At 42.2% G+C, this 8,973-nt stretch overlaps 1 pseudogene; it reads right to left on the bottom strand.

Annotated features, from left to right (window-relative positions):
* Positions 1-2,522: 2,522 nt before the first annotated feature.
* On the bottom strand, positions 2,523-3,733 carry LOC120848791 (annotated as a pseudogene).
* Positions 3,734-8,973: the final 5,240 nt, after the last annotated feature.

The following is an 8,973-nucleotide window of genomic DNA, read 5'->3' as shown; positions in this document are numbered from 1 at the left end:
ATTTATTGGCCTTCCACAACACTTCGAGTTTTATCTGATTTCAGTTTACACTTTTGTGACACCCTTCCCGAAAAACTGTATTCTTCATTTAGTTTAACACTGCCGACCTTTTCTCCATATCTTTTAAAAACCCAGATGAACCTATCAGCAAATATAAGCAGTTTATACAACGTTGAAGGCCGTTATCATATTAAAATATTATGAGGAGTTCCTTTGGCTCAAAACGATACCATTTTGGCCATGTATAAAGATATATATATATATAGAGAGAGAGAGAGAAAAGAGTGAGAGAAATAAAAAAAGAGAGATATTTGCACTTCCTTGAAAAAGCAGAGGTCCGTGCTTTAAAATAAATCAATAAAGAAAGTGTGATACCTGAAATAATATTATCACTCCTTTAGTTGAATGGCGGTAACAGTTTCAGTGAGATTAATCATGCATCTTAAGGTCAAAACGAAGTCGCTCCTTGCACCCTCTCTCAGGCGTTTTGAGCAGAATGTTAGTAAAATGTTTCTCAACCGACCAACGGCAGGAAGCGTAATATTAAACTTTATAATTAGGAATGTTACTAATGTAATATTATTATGCGTGATTTTTATTTTATGCAAATATATTGTATATATTCTAAGGCACCACATATATTAATAAACTGTGTACGACAAACTATACTTGCAGAGTGAATCTTGCGTTCATTCATTATCTATGTCAGCAGTTTTTTTTCAAAGTTGGTGTAGAAAGAATGCCTATAGATTGCTCCAACGTTGGTCGATGAAAAAGCATCACCTAATGCAATTAATGGCGCGTTTCCTTGTGTGAATTGTATTCCATAACTGGCACTCGATCACAAATGTAAAGCGAGTTTTCTTTAATGCCAAGCAGGGTGTCGAGCCGGTTTTTCGCGCTAGTTTGCTTCGCATTTTGATTCGTTTCGGTTCCCTGTTCACTGATGCATTCGAAATATCGATTCGCTTATGGGTTTCACCATGCGCGAACTGGTTCAAAACAGTTCTTAACCCAAACTTAAGCCGCCACCACCTGTTCAATTCCTGCGGAAAGCGTAAAGAAAAGTTCGCAACTCCCAATCGTTCGCAAAAGAAGACGTGTTCAACTCGACGTCATCTGCATTAAAAATTCAATGAAAAACTAGTCCTTTGAAACCGCAGTGCTACGGAAACAAGGAGAGCAAACAAAGATATGCTTCAATCAGTTTTTTATTTCCACTTCTTATTGAAAACACTACTGAATAAATATTGCATGGTCATAGAGACGCCCGGACGTAAAACGGACTGGAAAAATTCGGACTGGAAAAATTCGTTGAAGCTTTTTGCCATATCTAGCCTATTGGTAATCGTTACTGAATCAACAGTGATAGCAGTAACGCTATCTTTTTTATTGAAAGATACCTCCAGAACCTCTGCGGTGCTGATGTCATACAATTTTCCAATGTGATGTTCATAAGGAAATATTTAGACTGGGTGATAGCATGACGAAGCCGACGAGATGCCTTCGCTATCTGGGACCCTCTGAATGGTGCGCGGTTATCTCTCTTATATCCCTTTCGTATCCTTTTCACCTTTCGCTTTAGTCGAATGATGTTCCTTGTAATCAACGAATTTTCCCTAGCAATCCTTTTAGTGCGAAATGGAGCGAAGCGTGTAATAGCGTTGCTAATTATTCTTTTTTTTAAATTTCCCCAGAGCTCATCGACAGTTGACGTAGGAAAAATAGAGTATTCCCTATATTCATCAAAACTTTCATCTAGGTAGTCTATAATGCCAACATCTTTCGCTTTTCCAAAATTAAGGACCTTTTAAATGAAACAAGAGGGAGGTTTATTCTTTAGCAAAGGGCTTGTGAAAAGAGCTATGTCATGGTCAGATATTCCATCTATCAACTGACATGAGTATTGCGCGTCTGCAAGGGGTCTACTTAGAAATATTAGGTCGAGTAATGATTCGCGATTTCCCCGTGTTCTCGTGCTAGTTTTGACAAATTGGGTTAGGTCATGGGAAAACGCCATATTTAAAAGCGAGCGAGAGCACTCATCTTCGTTGCCACCTTAGTGTAAATTGTTCCAATAAATAGCGGGCAAATTAAAGTTCCCCAAAAAGAATTAGCTTACATTTATCTTTAGCGTGCATACAAAGGTAATAATTTAATACTAAAAATATTTAGGGTTTGGCTCTGGGGGTCTGTACAGAGCAACCACCTTAATAGGACATTCGCTTATAAAAAGCTTAGCAGCTACGCATTCTATGCCATGATCCACAGGCAATTGAACAGAGGCATTATCATCCTTAACAAAAATGGCAACACCCCCTCCCCTTCCCTCTCGGTCCTTCCAAAAAGCTTTATAACCTGGTGGAATAAACTCCGCATTTTCTATTTCAGCCGTTAACCAAGTCCCAGTCATGACAACATCTGGTTCATGCTCTAAAAGTAGAGATACAAAGTGGGTTACTTTATTCGCAATGCTACATGCATTTACATTCAACAAAAGAACGTTTTTAGGCAGACTCTGGTCATTCTTGCTGTGTGGGAGAACTCCGCTCAGACGTTTGGTTGACTAATTGACGCGTATTAGTTCTTTCGTTCCAGGAAAAAACTTTCCATTAAGCGATAATTTGTTTAGCGTTAGGCGAGCTTTCGCACCTTGACCTCCTTGAGCAGCACAGCATGCCCACAGTTTTCCGCGCACATTTCGCACTTGCTTTGAAAAATCTTCGCTAACAGAAATATTGGTACCCTTCAACTTGTTGCAATTTCTTAGTATCTCAAGTTTTTCCCGGAAATCCGGGGCACGAAAGATGACTGGTCGAGATCCGTCACGTTTAATACCAAGACGGTGCAAGCGCTCAATGGTTACAGGGTTAACTCGTATATTGTCAAACACGGCTGATTTAACAGTTTCAACAAGCTCATGAGCACTCTCGTTTTCAGTCTGTTCCATGCCAAATATAATCAGGTTATTCCGTCTCGACTTATTTTCCAAGTTATCAACTTTGTGTCGTAGGTCAGTGACGGTTCTAATACGGTTATCAACTGTTTCCTGCATTCCAATAACACTATTTATTTGTGACTCCAATTGGCTTAACCTTTCTTCCAGTTTCTTAAAGAGCTCGCAAGTTTAGGTGACATTTCTCTTGATCGACCGCTGATCACGTTTAATATCATTTAGAACTTCCCCTTGATCTTTTTGAGCTTCCATAATAATATTTAGTTTATCGTCAGGACTTTGGTTTGGTTCCGGATTTTGCTCTACGTCACCACTCAAAATTAACAACCGTCTCATGAACTCATGAACAGCCCGAACACAATATTTTATCAACAAAAACAACTTGTGGGGGCACGACAGGGCAATAAGGCAACGTTTGTCACTACGGACAGAAGCCGTTTCATGGCTTACTTGCAGACAGGCAAACGAAAACGGGTTTGAAGACATGTCATGATACGTGCCGTGCCCACGACTGGCGCCCAGAAGTCCGTGCCAGTCATATACGGCTTCCTGTGGCGCTGCTGTCGACGGTGCTCCAGGAATGGGACCAATCTTCGCGCTGATTGACGGTGACGTTGTATGCGTCACTTCACATGCTTCCCGTGACCAGGTGGTGCGGACATGGTTGTGATCCTCGAGTGGGATGGATGACGGAGGAGTGCTTGAAGCGTTGAAGCAATATCCGTTGACGGCGAGAAGCAACTGCAGACAGGCAAAAGAAAACGGGTTTGAAGACATGTCACGATGCGTGCCGTGCCCACCACGACATAAATCCTCAAGTAGTGGCTTCGCAAAAGTTGGTAAACGTAAATCGGTTTGCATATAGCTAAACGTGTATTGACAATATTGTCGTATGACACCAGCCATCCCCCAAAACAATCCATAACACTGACCTGAAACGTTAGCTGCACCTCATATTTCCTGCCGAGTCTTGTGTCGTATTTACGAATATATATGTATAGGTTTTTTTTCAATATTACAATTCCCAACACTCTGAAACTTTAGCAGAATCTCATGTAAGATTTGCGCAAAGTTAACATAGGCGTTTGTACGAGGTCACTGAAAACCCGTTTCCACACAAACACTTGCTAAAGAAAAACACATTCTTGCAGTCGTACCTCAGCACTTCACAAATATGTATACCGCGGGTCAAGGGCTGTCTAAATAGGAGACTTCAAAACATCTGAAGCCATACAACCCTCGCCATTGGCATGCAGCACTCCGCTTCCGTCGTTTTATTTCTTCTGCCTGCGGGGTAAGCTTTTTTCGCCAACTCTGTGCTTAACGTAGGCCCAGAGCTGGCTCATCACTTCTGACCGAGCAGCCACTCACACGCTATTTTGGCGATCAATCAAGGTTTCAGCCGCTGTTCAAGGCTGAGCCTCCCGAAGCGGGAAAGAGAAGGATGCCGGTCCGAGGACGCGAAGCCTCTTTGTGATAATCGAACGCCAACAACCGGGCCGCTTCGGCCTTTTTCCCGTGCCGACGGCGGCCGCGGTCCATGGCAAAACCGATCGTCAAGGTACACCAATGGCAGGTCGCGCGTGACGTCAAGTCTGACGAGCACCGACGCCAGAGTGAACTAAGAAGGCGAGAAGGAAAGCCGATATTTTTGCATGGTGGATATCAAAACAGAAGAGGGCGGCCGGACTACCAACTTTTACTTCATAATCTAGTAAAGCGTTGATTCATACATTATTCAGTGCTCTGTATGGACAGCCCCTCATACACCACGTTTTGCCGCTATTGCTATAGTACGCAAACGTGTGCACATACCACCACAAGAAAAGCTTTGATTATAGATCCTCGATTTTCAGGGAAAAATCCGGAAAAATCGGCAATCGCTTGTTCGCGCTAGCAGTGTCATGCTGTATACACATACCTTATATGTAATAAATGTAACAGTAATTATACATAATTGATGTTTAGACGCAATGCATAACACGCCCGTTTTTTTTTTTTTTGTTCAATATGCGAAAGATTAGTGATACTAGATCAAAATATAACTTTCCTATGAATAATTTAATTTGTAGTCGTCGCGGCCTTGGTTTTCGAACACAAACTGTTTATTTACATGTTTGTTGCGTGGGCCTTACGACGAGCCTTAGCTCCTGATCTGATGTCGCTGTGTTCGTTCTGTAGTTTGTGTCGCGCTACTGCCGTATTATGCGTGCTTCTGCCTCGCTTATCTCCACGAGGTTGGAGGCGCTACACGGCCAGCGGGCTCTAACAATGCCGATAGCTGCATGGTCTCTTCCGCTAGAGCAGAAAGTGGCTAAAGACGGTGCTGGAGCCTCTATCACATTACTTTGGAGGCAAAGAAATGAACAGTGCGAAAACGGCATTGTCTGCTTCGCGCTTCATATGAAAGCACGCTTCGAGTTCATTAGCGCTCAAATGGCACAATGTCGTTAAGATGTGTTGAAATCCAAGGAATTTTCAGGGCTTTTCATACAAGATGACTGGTATTCTCGTGAGCAAACTGTTGTGACAGCTGTAGGAATACCAAATCGTGACACCCACGAGCTAAGAAATGTCTGTGTAAAAAATTAATCTGTTATTTCGGTTAGGGGAACAACTTCAGGCTATCTGATGAAACGACCCCTGACGATGAAGTGATACCAATAACCATGAGAGGGTGCAAAGAGGTCTAATGATGTCCATGTGTTGCATCGCCGATCACTACGCATATTTAGTTATTTCAGAAAGTGTGCATGACTAACATGGTTTACAATATTCCTGGGGTTTATCATGATACCTCATTTACTCAACAAGCAATTCTGTGTATAGTTCCATACATAAAGCGGTTTAGAAGGAGATACAATTAAATTTGTAAAAAAAAAACAGCTACCGGATGCCTTCGTAACTTTTGCCTCAATTAGGCCAGAAAGCATGATGATCTCTGGGCAAGAATCGACTTTATGAAGTCTTGTTCCGCGAGATGAGAATACGGAATTCATTAATTACTCATACGTATCTTCTCTGGCAGAATATTCGCCATTGTGTGATCATTTTGGCGATAATCTTACTTTTTTACTTATCTTGTGGCCTTGCCCTTGCCTTGAGCCAAAGCGTTGCATGCACTTTTTAATCTCTTCGACAGGAGAATTAATTTTATTCAACTTTCTTGCAGGAATGAAATCCCCTAGATTTTTCTTACCAGGTATATAAAATACAAGATGCATGTTTACCAAAACCGGTGTATTTATTGGCCTTCCACAACACTTCGAGTTTTATCTGGTTTCAGTTTACACTTTTGTGACACCCTTCCCGAAAAACTGTATTCTTCATTTAGTTTAACACTGCCGACCTTTTCTTCATATCTTTTAAAAAACCCAGATGAACCTATCAGCAAATATAAGCAGTTTATACAACGTTGAAGGCCGTTATCATATTAAAAGATTATGAGGAGTTCCTTTGGCTCAAAACGATACCATTTTGGCCATGTATAAAGATATATATATAAAGAGAGAGAGAGAAAAGGGTGAGAGAAATAAAAAATAGAGATAATTGCACTTCCTTGAAAAGGCAGATGTCCGTGCTTTAAAATAAAACAATAAAGAAAGTGTGATACCTGAAATAATATTAGCACTCCTTTAGTTGAATGGCGGTAACAGTTTCAGTGAGATTAATCATGCATCTTAAGGTCAAAATGAAGTCGCTCCTTGCACCCTCTCTCAGGCGTTTTGAGCAGAATGCTAGTAAAATGTTTCTCAACCGACCAACGGCAGGAAGCGTAATATTAAACTTTATAATTAGGAATGTTACTAATGTAATATTATTATGCGTGATTTTTATTTTATGCAAATATATTGTATACATTCTAAGGCACCACATATATTAATGAACTGTGTACGACAAACTATACTTGCAGAGTGAATCTTGCGTTCATTCATTATCTATGTCAGCAGTTTTTTTTCAAAGTTGGTGTAGAAAGAATGCCTATAGATTGCTCCAACGTCGGTCGATGAAAAAGCATCACCTAATGCAGTTAATGGCGCATTTCCTTGTGTGAATTGTATTCCATAACCGGCACTCGATCACAAATGTAAAGCGAGTTTTCTTTAATGCCAAGCAGGGTGTCGAGCCGGTTTTTCGCGCTAGTTTGCTTCGCATTTTGATTCGTTTCGGTTCCCTGTTCACTGATGCATTCGAAATATTGATTCGCTTATGGGTTTCACCATGCTCGAACTGGTTCAAAACAGTTCTTAACCCAAACTTAAGCCGCCACCACCTGTTCAATTCCTGTGGAAAGCGTAAAGAAAAGTTCGCAACTCCCAATCGTTCGCAAAAGAAGACGTGTTCAACTCGACGTCATCTGCATTAAAAATTCAATGAAAAACTAGTCCTTTGAAACCGCAGTGCTACGGAAACAAGGAGAGCAAACAAATATATGCTTCATTCAGTTTTTTATTTCCACTTCTTATTGAAAACACTACTGAATAAAAATTGCATGGTCACAGAGACGCCCAGAAGCAGTAGTATCGTGCGAAGTCAACGGGACCGCTAGCACAGCAACACCGTGACAATAGCACGCAGCGCGCTCGCAAAACTATTCGCTTCGAGCACCTCAAATGACAAAATTTAAAACGAAGAAAAAAGACCAGTTGAAATCGGATTGAAACTAGAGAGGAGATTGAAACAAAGGGGCGGCATGCTGCCTTTGAATACCTTACACAAACAAAATTGGCTTTTCCGGAGGAAACGTCCAGGGCGAGGGACGAGTGGCGTCCCCGCGAACGGCGCCCCAGTGTCGTGCCTTGCGGTCCTCGTAGCTTCGAGCCTCCAGATTTTGTTTGCTTTTTCGCCGCAGAACAAGCACAGATTCACAGCCGTCATCGTTAGATCTCTTTTTTTTTGTAGAGAATGCTTACACTTCGTTTCACCTTATGATGGGCCGGAGGGGACGCCACAAGCTATGCGGAGAGCAAGTTTGTCCGCTTCTTGCACATGGTTTGTGATGATGTCAAAACGCCGAGCCCTTATTGACTGATTGAAGACAAAACAGTGGGTAGACCTCACAGGCCATACCATTCAGGTCTACCCACTATTCTTTAAATTAAAGCCAATCGGATCTCGGCATCGTTCTGACGTCATCACAACACCTGTGTAGGATCAACGGGACTTGCCATTGCACTGTAGAAAATTCCACGATGCGTGAGCGTCAAGTGACCTTTGGAAGGGACGCAGTGACGCGCAGAGAGCGCTGTCGCTGGATACAATGAAAGCGCTACGATCTGTTGGGGTGGTTGGTGTCGTCAATATACGATCATCGAAAGGGGAAATGGGGTGTAACAGCAGAATCACACACATACACATGCACACCCACGCACACTCATGCGAACGCGCATACGTACACACGCGCACGCAAGCACGCACACGTACGCACACACTCACTCATACGCACATACATACGCAGACGAACGTGCGCATGCACACAGCGCACACACTCACAAAGACACGTACACACTCTAAGAAAATGTGAGCACCCCCCTAGTTATCATGCGTTTTGACGGCTGTAACTACCCCACTGGCTTACTTAACTACCCACTGGGCTCGAGCCATTTAGCGTTACCACCCTGTTGGCAGTGACAAGCATGGGGTAGTCACGTCTTATAAACACTTGAATTGGACATTCAAGTACATGCAGCCGTTCAATAGTAAAAGTCACTTCAAAAATCTCAAAAGTACTGGAAGCTTGTTTTCTTTGTGCGTTGGTTACCATTAGTTCAAATTTGAACCGGTCGAAACAGGCGTGTGGCTCAGTTCGCCTAAACTGGCAGAAAACCAACATTGCCAAAGAGTACAGGCAACCTTGGTAGGCACCTGCTAAAACCCGAGGCAGATAAAAAGTATCGCGGTTGATTACAAAAATCACCAGTCGTTTTCCTGTGGAGTCGTATACCATCAATTTGCTGCAAATGGGAAGTAGGAGACCAACTTGATTTTTTTGTAAACCTGGTCTCGATTCGTATGCT

This window comes from Ixodes scapularis, unplaced genomic scaffold, assembly GCF_016920785.2.
Source record: "Ixodes scapularis isolate PalLabHiFi unplaced genomic scaffold, ASM1692078v2 PGA_scaffold0__279_contigs__length_252992795, whole genome shotgun sequence".
In the NCBI taxonomy this organism is placed as follows: domain Eukaryota; kingdom Metazoa; phylum Arthropoda; class Arachnida; order Ixodida; family Ixodidae; genus Ixodes; species Ixodes scapularis.
This window is presented reverse-complemented; position numbering and strand designations above follow the sequence as displayed.